At 42.6% G+C, this 10,547-nt stretch overlaps 1 protein-coding gene across 1 annotated transcript in view; it reads left to right on the forward strand.

Annotated features, from left to right (window-relative positions):
- Positions 1 to 8,622: 8,622 nt before the first annotated feature.
- The window catches only part of TOB1 (transducer of ERBB2, 1), a 16,112-nt gene continuing 14,187 nt past the window's right edge, over positions 8,623 to 10,547 (forward strand). Inside the window, exon 1 of the mRNA XM_006889460.1 lies at positions 8,623 to 8,744. The gene's annotated coding sequence lies outside the window, so the exon portion shown is untranslated. The remainder of the gene's footprint in view (positions 8,745 to 10,547) is intronic.

A 10,547-nucleotide genomic window follows, 5' to 3' on the forward strand; every position in this document is an offset into this window, starting at 1 on the left:
TGTAGTGTACCAAGTGACAAAAGACTGTGAGCCATGTTTCCTGTCATAAAAAAAAAAAATCATCACCTTGGAATCCCATGTAGGATGCAGGACATAATACATGAAAATCTCGATATCCTAAGAATTATATAACAATCTAAAGCACCAAGGCATGAAAATTTGAAAGAGACAGACATTTTAAAAGCAGAATTACAAGAATTTATGAACGTCCTATGAGAGAAGACAATATTGATACTTTTTTTTTAGTTTTAAAAGAAATTTCACATATTTCTTACCTGAGCTGAATCAAATGTGCTTTGAATTTTATAGATAACATAAATGAAACAGGAGGAAGAAAGTAGACAAGGGAAGAAGGAAGAAATGTATTAACATCTATGTGGGCTTGCCAGTTCACACAGCATTTTCACAGGCCTCTCATTGGATTTTCACATGACTCCAAGGTAATTAATGCCTCTATTTATTACATAGGGCTGAGTCTCACAGTAGCCATGCCCAAGCAAATAAATGACACACATATGGATCTTTTAATTTCTAGTTCATAATTTTTCCTTGCACTCAACTCCAGCTGAGAGACTTAGGAAGTGGGAGCTACATTGCGGATATCCTGTGTTGAAGCAAGAAGGTGCAATGTCTTAAAAGTCAAAAGGAAATGTTTCAAGTTGCCACCAGTAAACAGTATGATATGTGGCAGAAAGGTCAAGGAGAAAGAGACCCGACTGTAGATCAATAGGACTATTTGTCTTTTTTTAATTTTTTATTTTGTAACCTTACACTGATCAAGGTTCTAGGCATCAAAGTCCCATGCTTAAAAGATTTGGTCAAGTTTAAGATCAGAATCACATTTGGCATACAAGACATAAGAGCTCTACAAATATAGAAAGGGGACAGGAAGTAAAAAAAAAAACAAAAGAAAAAAAACAACTCTTAACAAAAACAAAGAAAAGGCATGGACAGAAAATTCATAAAAAGATTGATACAAAGAGCTGATACAAAAAAAAAATTCATCCTTTATGTAATAGAAACATGCACTTTTTAAAAAAGGGATACCAAATTTACCTATCAAATTAGCCAAAGGAAAGAAGAATCTTAATAGAAAATTTAAAAATCTTCATGGCGATCCTTTTCTGCTTCATGAGCATGGTGATTGATGTTCATGCTTTCATATGACATGCATCACCCTTAACATGGGGACATTACCCATCTGACGTGAAAAAAACCAACCCAATAAACTTCATGGCTACAATGTAGCGAGAAAATAAGATTTTAAACTTGGATTGTAAATCAATAGAACCTTCCTGGAAAATGGATTATCATTATGTATCAAGAGCTTTAGAAATGTCAATTCCCTTTGTCTATAAATTTGCTTATAGGAATTTTTCCTAAAGTCAGTCATCGGAGATGTAGTGAAAGGATTATATATAAAGATATTGATTAAATATGACCATTTTTAATATGGGAAAAACTCTTAAGTATTTAAATTCCCAGCAATGATTACATTATTATCAATCCATAAAATGGAATACAGATACAGTATGCAATCATTAAAATGACAATTAAGACAAATGCTTAAGAGCAAGGGGAAATCAACACTCATGGCAGCAGCAGTTAAGCAATTAAAAGACACTGTGCTGGGCAAATCTGCTGTTAAGGACCTCTTCAAAGTGTAAAAGAGCAAGGATGTCGAGTCCTGGTATTTTTCCATTGCTCCATATGCATGTGAAAGTTGCACAATGAATAAGGAAGACTGACAGAGAACTGATGCCTTTGAGTTGTGATGTTGGTGAAGAGTGTTGAATGTACCATGAACTGCCAAGAGAACAAATAAGTCTATTTTTTAAATAAGTACAACTAGGCTACTCCTTAGAAGCAAAGATGGCAAAGCTTCATCTCACTAACTGTTGTCAGGAGATGCCAGTCCTTGGGGAAAGACATCATGCTTGGAAAGGTGGAGGGTCACCAAAAGAGAGGAAAGACCCTCAGTGGGATGAATGAACACAGTGACTGCGACAGTGGGCTGAAGCGTAGCAGAAATTGTGAGGATGGTACAGGTCAAGGTTTCACTCAGCTGCCCTTAGGGCTGCTGTGAGTTCTAGCTGACTCGACAGCACCTAACGGTAACATCATAACATTACACAAACCACATGATGCAAAACTGCAGATGTCATAAGAAGCAGGGCGCTAAACAGTGGCTCTCCCCGCACGGTTGAGATCAAAGGCAATTGCTGTCTTCATTTTCATTTCCTATGGTGAGCAATTTAAAGTTTTATAATGAGAAAGAAACTAGATACTTTTAAGACAAAAAAAATACTTTTTAAAAAAGAGAAAGATCAAGTTTCCTAAAAATATGTCAAATTGGTGTTTTTGTTGGAAATTCTCTTAGCTGAAGCCACAGAGCACTCAATTCAATACAGCTTAAAAAGATGCAGACTTTAGAAAGTAATTACTAACATTGGTTGAGTCCCAATTTCTGTAATGACTTTGTCTTTTCCTTGTGGTTATAAGAAGACTATTGTAGAACGTGAAAGTGTTTTAGTGTCAATTTTTTAAAAATGATTCTAAGTTATTTGACATTCTTCCCTTAAAAGACGGAGTCTATAGTCCCTCCCCTTGAATCTGTGTGAGTTTGTGGCTATTTTGAGCAATACAGTGAATTCTGGGGCTGGATCATCAAAGACCATGCAATTTCAACCTGCTTCCGTTCTCCAAAAATTCCCTCATGGGACATTTCCTCTCAGAACCAGTTGTCATACTGCAATTATAAAGCTATAAAGGAAGTTCGGAGATCAGGTGTGTTGTTCCAGCCAAGAGCACCACCTGAGTCCAGCCTTTGCGTCATCCCAGCCCCAGGTGGTAGACATGGAAGCGAAGAAACCTCCAGATCTGACACCATCCAAGTCAAGACCTCTGACCTTGTGTGACTAATGAAATGTAATTAAGTTGTCTGCTCGGTAGTACGAGCCACACATTTCAGGGACTCAACAGCTGCATGTGGCTGGTGGCTACCACACTGGGCAGCAGAGATACAGTCCATTTTCACCAAAGAGAAGGTTCTATTAGACAGTTCTGCTCTAGAAGATTATAATCTTCAGGTATTCGAGTCTGCCCTTAGAGTAGCCATTTCAGCTAATATCTGAGTCTCCCCAGCTGAGGCCACAGACATTGTGAAGCAAAGACAAGCCATTCTTCTCTTTGTGTCTTGTCTGAATTCTTGATCTATATTATCCAAGAGAATAATGAAATTGTTGTTTCTTGTAACTGAATGGTCACTGAATTAGGATGGTCAGTGAGAAAGCAACAGTCACTGGAACAAGTCTCTTGGAGAAGAAAAGCAAAAGGTTTCCCAGAAATCATCCCATATGACTTCTATGTCTCATTGGGAGAACACTGTCACAATGCCACCTTTACTGCAATGAAGCCTGGAGAAATTCATACTCGGCTCTTATAGCCTCTGCAGTTAGGAGCACAAGAGAGAGGGAATGAGGTACAGGAGTAGGTGAGTCAGTAACAATGTTTGCCAAAAGTGGCTTAAAGATGTATCTGTCTGTTTCTCTCCGTGAAAATATATATATATAATTGTGACTGAGGTAGAATGAACTCATAACTGACCCTCCACTAGATTTCCAAGACTGTAAATCATGCAGGAAGAGACTGTCCATCTTTCTCTCACAGTTACTGGTGGATTTGAACCATCAGAGAGGCAGACTTTAGGACAGTTAGCAGCTCAATCCCCTCCGGACTATGTCACTAAAGCCACACACACACACACACACACACACACCCCTAAACTGTATCCTATTTTTATCAAACAATGACTGGAATAGCACATCAACAGAGAACTACCTGAAATGCAGGCTGGGTTTAGAAGTGGCCATGGCACTAGGGATATTATAGCTAATGTTAGATGAATCTTGGCTGAAAACAGACAGCACCCGAGGAATGTCTATCTGTGTTTGACTATGCAAAAGCATTTGACTGTGTGGATCACAACAAACTGTGGCCGACTCTGAGAAGAATGGGAATCTCAGAACACTTGATTGTATTTATGTGAAAACTATATTTGGACCAGAAGGCAGTCATCAGAACAGAGCAAGGAAACACTGCATGGTTTAAAATTCAGAAGGCTATATACCAGGGATGTGTCCTATCTCCATACTTTTTCAATCTAATATGCAGAACAGGTCTTCTTGGAGGCTGGGCTATATGAGAAATGTGGCGTCAGGACTGGAGGAAGACTCATCAACAATCTATGTTATGCAGATGATATAATCCTACTTGCTGAAACTGAGGGGGATCTGAAGCTCTTGCTGTAGAAGGTCAAGGACTATAGCCTTAAGTATGGACTGAAGCTCAACATCAAGAAAACAAAGATACTATGAGCCAATTGGCTGAGCATCATGATAGATGGTGAAAAGATTGAGATTGTTAACAGCTTCAGTTTGGTTGGCTCCACAATCAACGCTCTCAGCACTGGCAACCAGGAAATAAAAAGATGAATTGCATTGGGAAAAATCTGCAGCTGTCAGGGACCTTTCCAGAGTACTAAAGGTCAATGACATCAGTGTGGAGACTAAGGTGCACCTGATCCAGGCCAGTCTTTGCAATTACTTGCTACAAGTCAGAAAGCTGGACAATGACTATGGAGGATAGAAGGAAATTGATGCCTTTGAACTGTGGTGCTGGTGAAGAGTATTGAATATACCATGGAATGCTAAGAGAATAAACAGGTCTGCACTACAGAGGGTGAAACCAGGCTGCTCCTTGGAGGCCAGGATTCTGAAGCTTCGTCTGACATACTTCGGCCATGTTGCAAGAAGGGTCCAGTCTTTGGAGAAGGACATCATGCTTGGGAGGGTGGAGGAACAGTGCATGAGAGGAAGACACTCCACGAGATGGATTAAATCAGTCATTGGGGTGGTGGGGGTAGGTGTGTCAGAGACAATAAGGTTGGCACAGAATAGAGCAGGATTTAGAACTGTTGTACATAGGGTCGTATGAGTTGCAAGTGACTTGACCACACATAACAACAATGACATCCTATTTTAGTAAACAGAACTGTGCAATAACAGACTTAAGACCTGCTTTAAATCTGGATAATTACAATAGTCTTTTTATTTTCCTTAGCAAAGTATGGAATGGATGAAATTTTGAATTTATAGATTGAATGTATCTAATAAAATTAGCTCACAGAGCACTAAAACAAAGGCTCTTTGTACTTAGAATGCTATGAACACTGTATGAACTCCTAGAATCTGCCCTATAATCTCTTACGGAAATCAAAATCCTCATCCTTGTCTAATTTCACCATTTGGCTTGGATCTTTGTTCATCAAGATAATGAGCAGCGAGTAAATGATAAGGAGGCGCTCTCCTACCAGAACAAGTTGCTTCAGTGGAATTGCCTATTCTAAAGAGAAATGGGTTTGTTCAATTTTATCTAGTTACCTTTTACTTACAAAAGTCTATAAGCCAATCTGTTCTAGAAAATGCCTAATTCCCTCTCCTAATCCACATAAGAAGCCATGGGAAACCACACAGAAATTTCCTGTCAGAAATTTTGTGTCTGTCTTTGAGAAATGTTGAGGGAAGAATGGATTAATTTTATTGCTAATAACTCAAAAGTTTACAATGTTTTTTATTAACAATTTTTAAAAATGTTCATGTTATGGTTTGTGCTACAATCATCTCTCACTGCTGTTCAGATGGAGGTGATTCATAGTTGACCCACCACTGGGTTTCTATGCTGTAAATCACACAGGAAAAGACTGTTCATCTTTCTTTCCTGGATTCACTTGCATGTTACCTTATTTTCAAATAAAAGTTAAGGGTTAACTCTATAGAATAAAAATGAACCTTATTAAAAATACATTCCCAGTGGCTTTAACTCTGCTTACAAGGAAAAAGAATAAGAAAATTTAGAGCATACTCACTCAGAAATAAAGAAGAGGTGTTTGTGTGAATGTGTTAATAACTCATTTACTTTAAAAATAATCTTTTACAACGACATTGTGATTTTTTTTTACCAACCATTATGGTAATCATTACCCACCTCTCCACCAGAAATTGTGGGTTGTAAAGGTGTGAAAAAAAAGGGCTAAAGTTTTCAGTGTTTCTGACTTTCCTGATTGTCATACCACTTGACATTTAACAGAAGGTTATGTTGTTGTTAAGTGCTGTTGAGTCGTAGGTGACTCATAGTGACCCTATGAACAAAAGTCCTCAACACTTGTATGACTTTCGTCCTTTCTCCAAGTTCATAGGGTTTCCAGAGGCAAGCTATTACCGAAGTGGATTCCACTCCTGCTTCCAAGCTTGTTTTAATGAGGAAGGTCCACCAAACACTGTCCGCCATGGGTAACCATTAATGCATTTGACACATCAGTGTCACAGTGTTCAGCTTCACAGCAACCACCAGTTACCTCTGTACAGAAAGTGGACATACCAGGGCTATATGACCTAGAAGAATGTTTGAACAAAAACAATGAAAAACAGGCCGGAGTAGAAGGTTGTTGTTGTTATGTGCCGTCGAGTCGTTTGAGTAGAAGGTACTTTTTAAAAATCCTAAATCAAAATAATAATTTAGCATCCACTCCTCTATATAGTTTCAAAATAAATGTTCCATGGTAGTGATCCATATGACGGATTCTTTAAAATGCACTGTGGATAGACAAAGAACATTTGATACTTGTGAGTACGAACTATCTTTCATTTGCAAACTGTATTTGAAAAAGAATCACATTATTTACTTTAAGGGCGCCAAGTTTAAATGTGAAATTTATTTAAACACGTTTAAAACAAGCTCAAACCCACTGTGATGGAGTTGGTTCCAACTCACCGAGACACTTATCTGGTTTCTCAGTCTGTAAATCTTTATGGGAGGAGACTGCCCATCTTTCTCTCCCGAGCACTGGTGAATGTGAACTGTTGACTTTGTGATTAGCAGCTTGACAAATTACACGCTAATTCAAGCCTTTTTGTTTTGTTGTGTTTGTTTTAACAGCTGAAGAACCCTAAAGTTGATGGAGCCAGGGTGAAAAGTCAGTCTCCTAATCCCCATGTTGTTGATTGCCACTGAGTCGACCACAACTCATAGCAACCCCACGAACAAAAGGTTCTGAAGCCCTTCCCCAGCCATCAAAGTTCACAGAGTTTCCAGAGGCATGGCGTTTAGGGAGTGGATGCCACACCTGCTTCCAAATCCCATAGTTCAGTATTTTCCCTAGCATACCACGAGGGTATTTGTGTGCGTGTGTATTTAGTTTGAATTCTTCTCATATTCCTGAACTGAACAAATGAATAGTAGTAACTGTGATTTTCGACAATTTCTGATTTAAAAACTCCTAACTATTTACTAGTTAGAAGTGATTGTTGTACAAACTATGAATGTACGAAGTGCTACTGAATTGTATAAAGTGGTACATTTTATGTTATGTGAATTTCAGCTTAATACAACAAGTATTCCGCTTATTTTTATTTATATTTAATCAATAATTCTCAGATGACTGCTCTTATATTTTAAATCTGGATTACAGAAGACAGAATTTGTGTTTTCCCTTCAGAGAATTCTTGAAAAATATAGATAAGCTTGACAAAACTACAGTTTGGGTGCTTTTTTTGTTAGAAATGTTCATCTCAGCCAAGTCAAATGATTTCTAAATTATAGTGGTATTATTATTTCCCAGGCCACAAATCAAGACGCATGGCCCCACACATGGTCTTGCAATTCTGGTTATTTTTTCACTAATTTGCTGAAATGACAAGAGAAATTACATTTCTGGAGCCCATGAAAAACTAATAAGAGGGTTCCTATTTATAAACTAGCCCCCAAATATCTTACCTTCTTGAAATTTCTGTGGTCAACTCATTATAAAATCTTTCAAGTTCATTTTTCTTACAATGGCATTCACGTTCACTAGAGATAAAACGAGAAAATACAAATGAACAAGAAAGGAAACAAACACAGAACAAAACGTCTATCACAAAATTTCCCAACGCAGGGTATAGTGTATTTCATTAAAAATGTTTGTCATAGTCTTCACAATCACCCTCTTCTTTGCCGACAACTAAAACCCTGTATTTTGAAAAATTAGCACTTAAGGAGTCATTGAGTAACTTCTATGTTCTTAAAAAACACTGCATGACTTTTAGGAATCTGTACAATAAACATGAATCAGTCACCTGACCATACTCCACCCGCAGCCCATTCCACAAACCTATCTCTCCTCCCCCCTTTTCACACACATTTGGACTTTTAGAAACTTCTTTTTTTTTCTTTTTTCTTTTTTTAGTGCGGCTTCTTCTCAAAAGAGAGAAGCAAGCAGCAGAGCATGAGGGTCTGGGTGGAGAGGTTGCATCCAGGTTTGGCGTGCATTAAGCGGAAAGCCTCCAGACCCAACACGTTAAACACCCGTTGGCGGGTCAGATCCGCCAACACCCCCTCTTTGGTGAGTTCCTGTTAAACTTTCTTATACCAGGTTCTCAAACGCAGGCCCCACCGTTTCGAGGCGCCCCAACCGGTGTTTTTCCAGGAAGCGCTCCTTCAGTGCAGTAGAAAGGGGAAAGGGGAAGGCTAGGCGTTGGGCGTTTCATTCATCGCTTCTTTCTCCACCTCCTATCCTCCCCTCCCCACCCCCTCGACTTTCTCTCGCCTTTTCCCAGTCCGAGTTTGACGTCTGTCGCCTGGATACCAGACAGCCAATAGCCTGGTTGCTAGGGAGAAGCGTGGCCAATCAGGAGTCGTTGCTATCTGTGAGTAATATTTTTAGCCGAGAGGGACTCTCGGCTCCTCGGCTCCTCACGGATCAACTTCGTGTTTCTCCGCCACTCGTTGTGGAAAAAGGCTCACCCTCCGGGATCCAGTTCTCCCTTTGAATCCCTCTTTCCCCACACCCTATTTACCACTCATTATCGCAACCGAAAATCACCTCAAACGCACTTGACCCGAAAGCATCGTGTTTATTAAACACAGGTTAAAGTACACACTTGAAATACACGCTTGCATACATACATACGCCATTTGGCGTCCTGTCACCACACCCTAGGCACCGGGCCTGAGTTAGCGACTTTTAGAATAAAATGTGGTTCTTCTACCAGTCTCCAGCTACCCACATCTCCAAGTTGCTGCTGTCCCGCCCGAGGAGGTCTGATGGGGGAAAGCAGAGACAGTTAAACTGTCACCTAAGAGGGAGGTGTGGCGTGGGTGGTCTCCTTTCCCCACCCCCAGGCTGGCACGGCAGCTTTGGGTTCTGCAGTTGCCACTCTATGTGGCAGTTAGCTTAGGCTCCTGAAGTGATTAATATTCAATTAATCAGGTGCACGAGTCTCGGTCACAGTTCAGCCTTTCTCTAGACTTCTCTGGGGTGGACTGGAGGCCGATTAGGTAGCTCGTTCACGAGTGGGATTTTCCTCAGACATAAGCCCTCTCGGGGAGGACATTTTTGTCAGCTCGCTTAGGGCCTTGGATTCTCCTCCCCATTTTCTCTCGGCCGCTTCAGCACCTGCTTTGCTCCCCACCCCCTCCTCCAAGGCTCTCTCCTCGTAGACCAAGTGTCACCCGCCCTACACCTCCCCTTGGCTCTCACTGACATATCTTTCTCCCAATCCCCTTCCAAATTGTTTCTTAATCCCGCCCAGTCGCTCAGAACTATCGGCTCATTGGCTTTTCTGGAGTCTGGGGGTGTGGCTTTCCGCCTTCTAGCGCACCACCGCCCATCAAGACGTGGGCAGGCGGGACTTGGCCAATGGCGTCGGGGGGCAGGGCAGGGGCGGAGCCAGCTGGGAGGCTCGGAGGGCTGGCAGAGGGAAGGGGAAATGGTTACACCGCCCGGAGCTGTGTGACGCGGGGCGGGCGCGCGCGCCCCCTTGGAGGGTGGGGGGGGAAGGAGGAGGAGACTATAAAAGGAGAGGCGGGGCGCGCGCCCCGGCAGAAGGAGTGAAGCTCTGGCCCAGCGATAAGTGGCCGTACTAAGGGGACGCTGGGCCGGGGCGCCGGGCTGTGCTAAGAAGTGAGCGCGCTCACCTGACTCCGACTCCGTCCCCGCTACCCCGAGCCAGAAGACGGCCTGCCCCAAGGTCTTCGCCTCCGCCTCGGCCCTCGGCCCAAAATCGTCTTCTTGCACTTAGCTCGTCGCTTCTGACCCACTGGTGTCCCCGCCCTGCCGCTCCTTCTCCCCTGCCAGGCGGCCGAGTCTGTGGTTGGAAGCAGCCCCAAAGCATCCTGTAAGTACCAAGGCGGCGGCACCGGAGAAAGGCCTAGGGGACAGCGGCGCCGCGGCCCGGGCCGCGGAGGGGCAGCCCCGGGGCCCGAGGCCGCTGCATGGGGCACCGGGCACACCGAGGACCCGCAGCTGAGCTGCCCGAACCCGGGTGGGTGACCGGAGAAGGACAACCTGGAGAATCGGGGGGTTGGGGCGTTCGGGAGGAGCGGCGGGCTCGAGGCTAACGCAGGGCTCCGAAAGGTTGGTGCCTTCGGCCTTGGCGGCCGAACATGGTGCCAGGGAACCGGTGCTCCCCCGGGGTCTGGCCGGGTCCCAGGAGCCTCGGGGCGGGGGG

Source organism: Elephantulus edwardii, unplaced genomic scaffold, assembly GCF_000299155.1.
Source record: "Elephantulus edwardii isolate Elephantulus edwardi_28Jun2011 unplaced genomic scaffold, EleEdw1.0 scaffold00077, whole genome shotgun sequence".
Lineage (NCBI taxonomy): Eukaryota > Metazoa > Chordata > Mammalia > Macroscelidea > Macroscelididae > Elephantulus > Elephantulus edwardii.